The following is an 11,868-nucleotide window of genomic DNA, read 5'->3' as shown; positions in this document are numbered from 1 at the left end:
CCTAAGTATTGCTATACTGGTGCTAAAATAAGTATTGGTATTGTATCGATACTCAAGCTTGCAAGTGCATCTATTAATCATTTTAATGCTAAACCAAAGTAATAGGCATTGGTAGGTATCGATATTGCAGTACTAGTCCCAGTATTGATTGATATGGGATCGATACCAAACTTTCAGGTATCGCACAGCTCTAATTGGACACGAGCAACAAATGTGATAGAGATAATTCAATAACTGTTACCTAGCAACCAAGATGTAAACAAGGGTCAATACTTGTTATGATTAGATTAATTAAAATAAATGCCAGCACATTTAATTTTGTTAAATGGAGGTTTACCAGAAAAAAAAAAAAATCCTTGCACGTAAACTGTCTCATTTATCTACATTTTGGATGGAATTTTCAGTGTTGACATAGCTAGAGGTATCCCGTTTTAGAAATCACCACTACTTCCTCTATTTTGTACTTTTCAATTTTTTTTTCTCCACAAACCGCCATTTAGCTGATGTAAAACTATCTCAGGTACCACCACCAAACCAAGTCATAGCCTATTGTTGAACTGCATTTGATGTGGTACGCTAGCTTAGGTCTACTGTTGTTTTGTGGGATTTTTAAAGTCTTTGAGCTTAAAATGGAACAGAGATAAAAGGTAAAGAAACAGCAAGATATCAGTACCCAGAGGAAACAAACATGGATGTAAGAGCAGCAGGGGATAGAGCAGGATAGAGCTAGCATTTGAACGGCTAATTGCTATGCTAACGTTAAAAATGCAGTTTCTCTACGTTAACACGACATTAAACATCTGCTGTCGCCCAGAAGGAGAATGTGATATTGCATTATGTCTAGACTTAAAATGTCTCATCAGCAATTCATAGCATTAAGCTGAATTAAAATTAGTAGAAACCTATTTTGTTGTTGCGTTTGAGGGAGCTAGCTAGAGAAATGTCCTCTGTGGATAATGTTAGCGAATGTAATACGGTGTTTTTAACATTTGCAGGATTTGGCCGGCGGCCGCACATGGAGAGCAGTGTGCCTGGCAGGTCTGTGTTGTAAATGTCATAGGGGTCATGGAATAAGTTCAGAAAAGTCAACGCTGCATATTTACTCAAGACTGCATGGGAATTTTGCAATGGTTTTCAGCTTGAACTCTGGGGCAACCTACAAAACAAAAGAGCTTTTGAGGTAAGGTAATCAAAAATATTCTACTTTCAAATTGAGTTGACTTTTGAAGTTTAAACGGCTTAAAAGGTTTACCAGTTATGTGGTAATTCATGTTTCATATACAGATTTTAAATCAAATGAAAGGTTTTAAGGTCATTAGTTTGCACATAGTTAACCCCTACCAAGCTTTCAAACTCCTACTATAATTTTTTTTTAGAAATCTGTGGGAAAAATGTTATGTTTTTCTGGAACCTCATTGTTGGCAGTCACTGTTGAGATCCATTAGTAAGAGTAATAAATATAGAGCAGTGTTACTTTTTGTAAAAAGTAACAATAAGGAATGGTGACACAGTGGTCAGTTCAAAGGCTGTATATATGCATGGACATAGCTAAGCTGCTAGCAGCCACGTTCCAACTAGAAACTGATCATGGCCCGCTTCTGACTCAATCGACTCTGGCTCCAATTCACTTTACATTAAAAAACTGTGCCTGTCCGGTTCGTTATTCTGGTCTTAAAATGCTCATACTGACCTGCTCTACATGATCCTTTTTATGTCGTTATTGTGTCTGTAAATCAAGATATGAGCATTAATAAGAGACAAATCAGCTGCCTTCTTTTCCTAAGATCGCTCCCATCAGCATTAGCAACAGATTTAGCGTTTCTAAGCGCCCACCTCCTGCCAAACCAGTGGTGCGGGCGGGAAGGGTGTTATCTTCAGCAGCTTTGCATCAGATTGGCTCTTTGATTCCTGTGATACTCACATTCGGAATTCCAAATATGGAACTTGGCTCCAGATTTACTCATATAACGGTTCACCTCAATGAGCTTCATTTGACTGGAGCTGAACACTGTGGGTGATGTCACACTTCCTTAGTCCACTTCTTTATCCAGTTTATGGGTAAGTCCTTGCTCCTTAAAGCAAAACATTAGGATCTGTGTAAAGTTTGCATGTTCTTCCTCTGAATGGGTTTCCTCTGCGTTCTTCGATTCCCACCATAAAATAAAACATAATATTGTCATCTACTGCTGTCACCCACTGCACTGGCAGATTAACCCAATGGCATTAAAAGGTGGGTCAAATGCTACCAGGGACAAAATTCCCCTTGCTTAGAATAGACCTGCACATACATTTTCACATAATTTTCACACTCAAAATAAACATATAAAGTGGTTGCACATTATCCTTTTAACCAAAAGAAGCACTATTTCATCCAGTGGACAGATGCTATGAATGTGAATTAATGCCACCATCAGAAGACTCCAATAAAATGTATCAAGCATTGTAGCTCACTCTCTCAGCACATTAACACAGACCTTGCCCGTGAAGGTAAAGAGAGTGATGTGTAAAAATAACATTTTCTGTTCAATTACATTAATGGGGTTGATAAATAAATCAGTTGTGCCTCTCCATAACAGTAATGCATTAATGTGGACATTTCTACCAGCATAAATATTGAATAGTAGTTTTTACCCAGGTGTTGTGGATAGGCCTAAATATGATTGTTTCTGCATGTTTAGATCGCACAATTCATCCGCAAATTTATTTTAAGTGCAGGGCTTTCAAAGGTATAGTTTTAGTTGGCATTTTACTTACTATGGCCTAAGTGGTCTGTGTGATTTAAATGCACACATTTCAAAAATGTGATGTCAACAACGTGAATATTTTTTGAACCCTGCAATTTATAAATATTACCATAGAAATCAGGCAACCTTTTTTCAACTTTTTATATTTAATAATGTATTATTATTATTATTATTATTATTATTATTATTTTACCTCATATAAATATGAATATGGCTGGGTTTCAGATGACATCACAACATTCATTCACAACATATAGACTAATATTATTTAATACAGATGGAATACAGATAAAATTAATATTGTTCAAGTGCTGATCTTTGTTGTAACCAAAACAACTAATAGCGTGCATTTTTGAAATATACACATAGACATGCTTGTATTAAGGGTGATTCTGACACTTCGTGAAGCTCAACCTCAGTCAGATACCTTCAACGCTGCAAGAGACAGCTGCAAGCAGGATTACTTTTTCAAAAACTTTCAAACTTGGACTGGAGCCACCACAACAACCAGCCAAAGACAACGCATGACAACACTTATATGGACCGCCAGGTAACAGCAACTCCACCTCACACCTTAGACCACTGCAATGTCATGTCCTCTGTAAAAATACAAAAATACTTTTTGCTAACTCCCACGGCAGGCAGGATCTAGCCAAAGATCAAACATAGTTATAATGGTATTACTTCATTTATCTATTTATTAATCTTTATTTAACCAGGTGAAAAACCCACTGAGATCGAAATTTCAAAGGTGACCTGGGCCAATGTGAAACAACAGCGCACATCATGAAAAAAACATTCACATGTTAGTACTAACTCAGAAAAAGCATAAATGATTTTAAAAGCACTATATTTACAAACAAGGCTTCAGTTCAGATTGAGAGATGTTAGCAGTTAATACCCCATAAACGTAAAATACCCCTCAAGGCATTTAGGTGTTTACATTTACATAAAGAACATCTCTATAACCCAACAAGGGTAAAAAGGTAGCAGACAACAGATGTTTGCAGGTTTGTAATGTATTGTTGTCCATTATAACATATGCAAAACATACTTGACCATAACTTTTTCTACACAGAAGCTGCGGATTCAAGAGGTCGCAAATGAGCAGAAGGCTCACCTGGCTCACGTCCAGAGGCAGGCTGACCGTCTACTCTACCTGCAGAGAGCGCAAGCCTATGAGGTGCTGCAGAAGATGGGCTTAGAAGGCTCTCCACTCTTACCCCAGCAACCACAGACATGTGAGAGGAGCTCATCCACGCACAGCCTCAGTGCAGACAGCCGAACCCCCAAACCGACTCCACCCAGGCGAGGGTTATGGTCCAGCCTCAGAGCGGTTTCTACACAGGAGCATCAGATTCAAGAGGTCCAGAATGAGCAGAAGGCTCAAATGGCTCAGGTCCCGAGGCTGACTGACCAGGGGCCCAGCGATCATGTGAGAGGAACTCTCCCACGCATAGCCTCAGTGCAGACAGCCGCACCCCAGAGGAGGACAGTGTCCCCATGGAGCCCTCACAACGGCTCAAGTCTCCCTGCTCCAGAACGTACTACATCCCAACGAGGGAGGGCATCTTGCTCTCTCCCTCCGATTACAAAAGGAGAAGATGCGTTCACCGTTTTTAATAAAATTCAGTATCCTTAATTATTTTGTAAAATCTAGTTTTGTTTTTCTCATCTCTGTATGTTCTTATCCACACTGAAGACAGTGGCTGGTTACAAGCCACAGATGAATGACTTCACAGATCTTTTTGTACGCACACATGTTTACTTCCACAGATAAGATAGTGGCTGGTGGGATGCTGCCCACAGCCAAACCACAGATGGAGAACCTGGTGGAGATAGTGCAGAAAATCGAATGCCCCTGCACTGTGGCCGTGGAGTCCCCTACCCCAGGATCTCAGGAAGGAGCATGGGGCCACCCCTCTGTCCCTGCACCATGGTCCCCAACATCCCCTTACTCTATATTTATGTGTGTCAGTGAAGAGGAGACATGATACAGTCCCAGTTGCAGTAGTTCCATAGTGTGGCATGCATAAGCCACACTTTACTGTGGGGTGTTTAAAGAGGGGGTATTTTTTTCAGCTTCTATCATGTAATGATAGCGGTGCGTTAGCGCCACTCTTAGGGATTGCTGGGTTGGCTGAGTGTGAAGCGTGGCCCGCGAGGGCCGTTCGATGCCAGTGGCGTCAGTTATTGTGGCTTTAGTTATTGTTATCATTATTATTGGTAGTAGTAGTAGTAGTAATATGGTAGTGTGATAAAAGAGGTTTAACAAATGGCAAAACCAACAAGTCACGCACTAACTTTCAAAGTTCAGCGTTAGGTCTGTAACTTATTTGAATATATTTTATAACATTTTGACCAAAGGGCCATCTTAAAGAAGCTGTACCTTTTGTTTACTGTCTTAAAAGTAAGAAAAACAGTTAATAAATGGTATGCAGTTAGCGGTCCAAAGTTATTCCTCATTTACCTTATACATTCAAAGCATCCCAATTATTCAAAACTAACAATTTGCATGCTAACCTCACACATCCTAATTCTCGAAAAATAGAGCTCAAGAGCTGCTTAAACAATATATCTGCACTGGGGAAAGACATTTTCCTCAAACGCATGGAAAAAATCGTGTAGAGGCCCTTTGAGTTCTTATTTGAGATAGGCCTATACTAATGCTACCTACAACTCAAATTTGCCCAAATGTCATAGTCTAGCTCAGATTCTTAGACCTCAAACTTTACCTAAATGATTGATATTCCCTCAAAAATCATTTCTTTTGTTGTGTGTTTTTCTTATTTTTTGCCTTGAAGGCTTTAGCTCAGTCTTTCTTGTCTGAGTAAACCAACACTTTTGGAAGTAAACAGCTAAAGGCTAACGCAAGGCACCAGGGATCAGCTGTTTGCCTTCAGCCGCACAGCTGATGTTTCCACGGCGCTGCAGAGGACAAGACAAAAGACAATTTAAGATAAAAAGAAAGATAAAAAGAATGAGAGAAAAGACCTTTTGGTGACTAAGAAAAGTAGTGAGTGCCAAAATGTGGGTTACAGTAGTAGGTTCCTCAACTCAGCCCAAAGAAGATGGCTTTAGCACACTGAGTTATAGCCCAACTTTAAAATAATAACACAAAAATATTATACAGAGTAAGGCTGTCTACCTCAAAGCTCAAATCTTTCAGTTGCATTCTTTACTGGAGGATTAGTTGATATCCAATTCCTAGCGTATATTTTCCACTGTTAATTAAAATTTTGACTTCCTAGATATTTTTGAGTAGTATTGACCATATTCCGCTGTGCCCCTTTTTATCATAAAGTGGCACCAACGGTTAAGCGGGATTCACATTTCAATGGAGAATTTGGGAAAGGTTTTGCAGCTAAAATATGATATAAAGGATAGGTTCATTTGTGCGAAATGTTCTATGTTCATGTGCATCAACAAGTCAACAATGCACCGATTCTCTGGGAGGCTTTATAACAGCTTAATAGAACCGTTATAGAACATATTTACTGTCGAGATCAGCAGCTTCATGCAAAGTAACACAACCCAAATGGCAATGGCAGCACCCACAGCAATTTCTGTAATAAGGTGAATAGTTGTCTCAAAGGCAATTTAAGATAACCTTATGTAAATTCATTTGTATCTAATTTGCAAACAGAATAAAGGAGAGTTATGAATGTAACTACAGTTCTGTGAATCTCGGATGACCACCAGAGGGCAGTGCTGAAAGCCCTGAATGACTCCCTTCGTACATGTGAAGGATGAAATAGACCTACATATTTTACAGCTAACCCTAATGATTATTTTTTTTATCCATGCAAAGTAATATGTAGCGTTAGCTTTGGGCAAGTTCAGTGTTTATCATGAAGATAAGTGTAGTGACTCACCTTTTTAGATGTGAACTTGAGTGAGAACTTTAAACTGTGTCATTGCCCTGCTTTAGGCGTGTTATTCACGGAGCATATGCACCAGGTCAGAACAGCACCTTTTGTGATGTATTTTTGAGGCTAAACCTAGATAGTAGCCTATACCCTAGTTTAGCATTGCAATATTTCCTTTTTTTTAATTTTTTTTTTTTTTATGCATTTCAAACTGATCCTTTGCATTAATCAAATCTTTCTCTCACTAAGAGAATAAATGCATAAATGGCTGAGTAATATTGATTTGGCCTCCTGCTGAAGCTGTAAATTCAATGTAATCCATCTCATTAGAGTAAAAAAAGGCAGATTATGTAACCTTTGGAACTTTGAAACAATTTATGCGCATGTGTTGTTTTAAAAACCACATGTTAAATTGGGAGTGCCATTTAGCACACAGAATTTGCCAAGAAAAGTTGAACGTGCTAGCAGCAGTCGGACTATTTCCATCTAGCAATACAATTATTTTATGTGCTCTTTGCTTCGTGAAGAGGAGTTAGCCAATCTTTCAATCTGCAAAACTCGCTTAAATGATGCGCTTACATAATCAGCAATCAATAGAAAGCGCTGTGTGTTTAAGAATGAATCAATGTTGGCTACGCAGAGCCGTGTTTCATCGCGATCCTCTAATTTTCCAAGCTTAATTACATCAAGTGTGGTTGTAAATGCGTTGGAACTCAATACGTAAAATATAATGAAAGTGCATCATATGAGGTTTAGCCCCGAGATAACCACTAAGAAGCCCCATATTCGCTTCACCTGATTTAAACAAAGCAAGGAGTCAGCAGATCCCGTGGGTGCAGCATTTAAAACTGCAGTAAACAAAGAAATGATCAGAACTGGCATAACAGATGAGGAGACCATAATTTGCGGTTGTTTTAATTGTTTATGTCCATTAGGGAAATATATCAGGGAAAAATCTATGAGGATTTCAGTGTTTTTCTATATGAATCATGTTTATGTTGCTATGGCTAGTTAGCCTCTTATTGAAAGTGCACTAGCCAATCATCTAATTAGCCTGGTCTCTCAAATGAGCTTTTTCCTATTCTATACAAAGAGGGCATTCAATTATTCTCTGTTTAAAGGGCCTGTACAAGATTTCCTCCTCTATGTATTTTTGACAAAAGTGGTCTTGCCTGAGCACAGACATATTGTATAAGCAGCACTTCAGATCAAAATAAGTCCACTGTGTGCTGTCTGCATCTAATTATCCATCCATCCATTTTCTTCCGCTTATTCGGGGGCCGGGTCACGGGGGCAGCAGTCTAAGCAGGGACTCCCAGATGTCCCTCACCCCAGACACGTCCTCCAGCTCCTCCGGTGGGACCCCAAGGCGTTCCCAGGCCAGCCGAGAGACTTAGTTCCTCCAGCGCATCTAATTATAAAGCATTTTACTATCTGAGAATCAGGAAGGGTGCAAAGTTTGCATGCTAGTTAGCATTGCTGTAATGGTAAAACTCTGCTCTGGCCTCTGAAAGTTGTGAAAAGTGCTTGTAAACTCACTGCAGTGCAGCTTGGAATGTATAAGGTAAGTGAGGAATAACTTTGGACCACAGCAAACTGTTTAAAATTAACTAGTTCTGTTTTCCATGTTTTTAAGACAGAAAAATCAGGAAGCCTAGAGAGGCTGCAAAGTGTCTTTGTTTGGCAGTTGATTGACAGACAAAGATTATAGGTAACATTATGGTGCATGGTTCATGCTATGAGATAAAAAATGCTTTGAGATAAAAATGTTTTTCTTTAAATAACAACATTTGGGGAATGCATATTGGCAAAAAAATATTTTAACTAATTGACGTTTAAAAAGAGGTTTTATCCAAAATATTTTTGAGCTTTCTATCATGTTATAACAACCAAAAAGATGCCTGAAGAGGTTATAGCATGTATGCATGCATGTTTCTGTAATTTATTGATCTCTCCTGGGCCCTATTTGAAGCTGTAATGTTCTGTCCAAAGCTCAGCTCACAACCTTACATCATCCATCCACGTGACAATTCTCCATAAATTTACAAAAACATGATACAAAACTGTACACAGCAACTTGACAAACCTGACGTGCAATAGTTTTATTAGTGAGACTTGTAAAACATTTTAATATGTTGTTTTTGGCAAATATTTTCAAAAGGGTAACCTTTTGGTTATCTACATATGTTATGTGTAACAGTTAATACCCCACAGAAGTATAATACTTTTTATACTTTTAAGTATAGAACTTTTTTATTTTAATATCTGCTGTTTTTGGAGCATTTGAGATTTTTTATTGAATGATAGACCAATATTCTATTTTTTTTTTTACATTCTGTGCAGAATTAACTAAACAGTATTGACAATATTATTGACCATCTCAGACATTGCCCATCTCTCATTTGGAGGATAAATGCAGCTTTCAAAAACAAAAAAGGAGCTTATTGATCAATGTGTTCTTGATCAATAAAATTTAAATATAACCTTGTTTTTCCTCAGATCTGGACAAACCTTATGTAATACAAAACTAATATACAACAACAGCAACTTTTCAGGCAGTGTCAATGTTATAATATGGTACTAGTTTTCCTATAGCTATCACAAGTCAGCCAATGTCAAAAGTCTCCCGCTTGTCCATTTTCCTTTTCTGAGTGTGACTGCGTAGGCCTACGTACTGTCGAAATGATGTCTGCTTTAGCGAACGCTGGACTACGTTCACGCTTTAATGTCTGAGTCTTCAGATGTTCAATGGCAGAGACTGGCTGAAATCACTTGTATTGACACAGCAGCAGAAGAGCCGACAGGTCGATACAAATGAATTTAAAAAGCAATAAAGCCACACTTGTGTGACAATTGCTTGGAACTAAAGTGGTAAAGTGGAATTTATTCATTTGAACAAAGGGGAAAGTTGTATTAACTTTTCTCGCAATTTCCACTTTACACATAATTTGGGAGTTTAGTGCTTGCTTATAGTGATGGATTATGGTGTATCACTAACCAAAAGACTGATTACAGTAGTTGGCTGTAAGATGCCTGTGTTACATATTCTATAGCATAATACTTCCAGTGCAGAGGGTACAGTTCACATTTTGCACTAATTATTATTCATAACTTGCGCATACAAAACTCCTACATCTATCTATGGCTCTCCTCCTGACTTTTTATCAGTTGGGTTTAAGTCATGTTATGCAAAATATCTGAAGCAGAGCCAAAGAAATTAGCTTGTCCTGGCCAGCAGCCATATTGACTCTGGGCTCTGAGTCCCAGTGGTTTTTGATGCACTATTACTCTAACATAAAATGTAGAGGCAAATTTCATCAGTGCTTTCTGTCCACAGCGATCAATGCTCATAAGACTCTTTGAGGAAATGAGGGAGGAGTGTGGACATTGTAATGAAAACTCCAAGTGTATGTTTTATGAGATGTAATGCATGAGTGGTGTCTATCAAAAACGCTTCTGAAGTGCAGAATCAATAGGATATTAACGCTAAACGTGCTCACAGTTACAAAGAAAATCAATGGTGATAATCTTAAGTAATACACCCCTCCACCTAACTTACATTCATTTAACAGGTTTTGTTCCCCTCTAAGCTCCCTTTGACGTAATCATTGTTTACCCAAGTGCTCTATTTTCATTGTCTTTCTGCCCATTTTTATCAATCCTTTAAATGCTGACTTAATATTTACTTTTGACAATCCCACATTGAATTACACCTGCTGAGTCTGTGCTGTGAATGTCTGCGGTGGACTGAGCGTTCCCACTTGTCACCTGTCCTCAGGTGTTCTCAGGGATGTGCAGTACATTATGTCCACACATCACGAAGAGCAGCACCACAGGATGTAATGGACCGGTCTATCTCCACTAGTTTCACAGTGTCATTCAAATCGTTTGAGATGTGAGGATTAGGAATCGATAACTCAGACTGTGCTTGTGTAGGCATTAGCAATTAGCAGTTAGAGCTGGGGACTGGCGGCAGATGGATCAAACTGCAGTGGGGGAAGGTTCAATATTACTCACTAATTTGATGAATAAACACGGAAACAGTCCTTGAGCAATTTTATCAAAGAGGTATGTGTTAGGCCTCAGGTTAGAAAAAAGGTGATTTTCAGTTTCTAGGTTGTGATGATACTCCCAGATACTCCATGTTGATTACATTGTGTTTTGCCATGAAATGTCCAAAAGGTAAAGTCCCAAATATTGAACCTAAACTTTTCTCTGACTGTAGAATTCACTGTATTACAAAAAAAGAAGAAAAATCTGCATCTTAACAGTGTTCTTATCAAGTAACACTATGGCCAGTATCGCAGTCTCAATCCGACACCAGTTTCGTATTAAATGCCTTAAAACTCTGTATGAAGCATTTTGCCTTGGTGTAATTATCTTTGCTCCAACCCAGCTTGAACTAATCTAAACTATTTAATGTATATGCAGATACAGATGATACATTTCAATTCTGACTATAATGTTAACACAAAACTGCATTTTTATTATTATTTTGATCATTTTACATGAGCACTGATACTTTCCAATACCTCAGTCAGTATCTATATATCCATATATTGATATTTGGAATCTACTCTCCTTCTACATTTAACCTTCATTTCATTTGTATGAAACAGACATAATTGCATAAGAAGTTACTGAATATTCTTTGACAAGATGTTGCTGAATTCAAGAGGATATGAAAAGTAAACAATTTAATAAGTAATCAGAGTCCAAGTAATTTCCGTTGTGGATAAATAAAGTTGGTCTAAGTAATTAAAGGTACAGTATGTAACCTTCTGGAAGTGTCACATTTTCATGTAAATAAGTTTTACGTCATGTTTTTGATTATAGCCAAAGGTAAAACATTTCCATGAAAACAAGCAGGAGGATGGCCTTCTCAAGGCCAAATAAGAGTCAGGTTTGTGGGGATGCAAGCCTGCTTTCAATAAGGATGAACATTTTTCAGCGCAATAAACACTAAATTAAAACCATGCATTTATTTCTTGGCTAAAAAGTTACTTTTTACTGTGGCTTTAAACAAAGATAAAATATGACTATTGTTCTATTAAGCCCATATTAACTATATATATATATATATATATATATATATATATATATATATATATATATATATATATATATATATATATATATATATATATATATATATATATAAACTGAAAAGTTGACTGTCCGTTGGTCCAGCTGCTCATATGCGTGTGTGTTTTGCAGTGCTAGTGGCTAGACTCTGTCACCTCATGTCACCCAAT

The sequence above is a fragment of the Periophthalmus magnuspinnatus genome, chromosome 20, assembly GCF_009829125.3.
Source record: "Periophthalmus magnuspinnatus isolate fPerMag1 chromosome 20, fPerMag1.2.pri, whole genome shotgun sequence".
NCBI classification, from domain to species: Eukaryota; Metazoa; Chordata; class Actinopteri; order Gobiiformes; family Gobiidae; genus Periophthalmus; species Periophthalmus magnuspinnatus.
Note: the sequence above shows the minus strand (reverse complement) of the source record.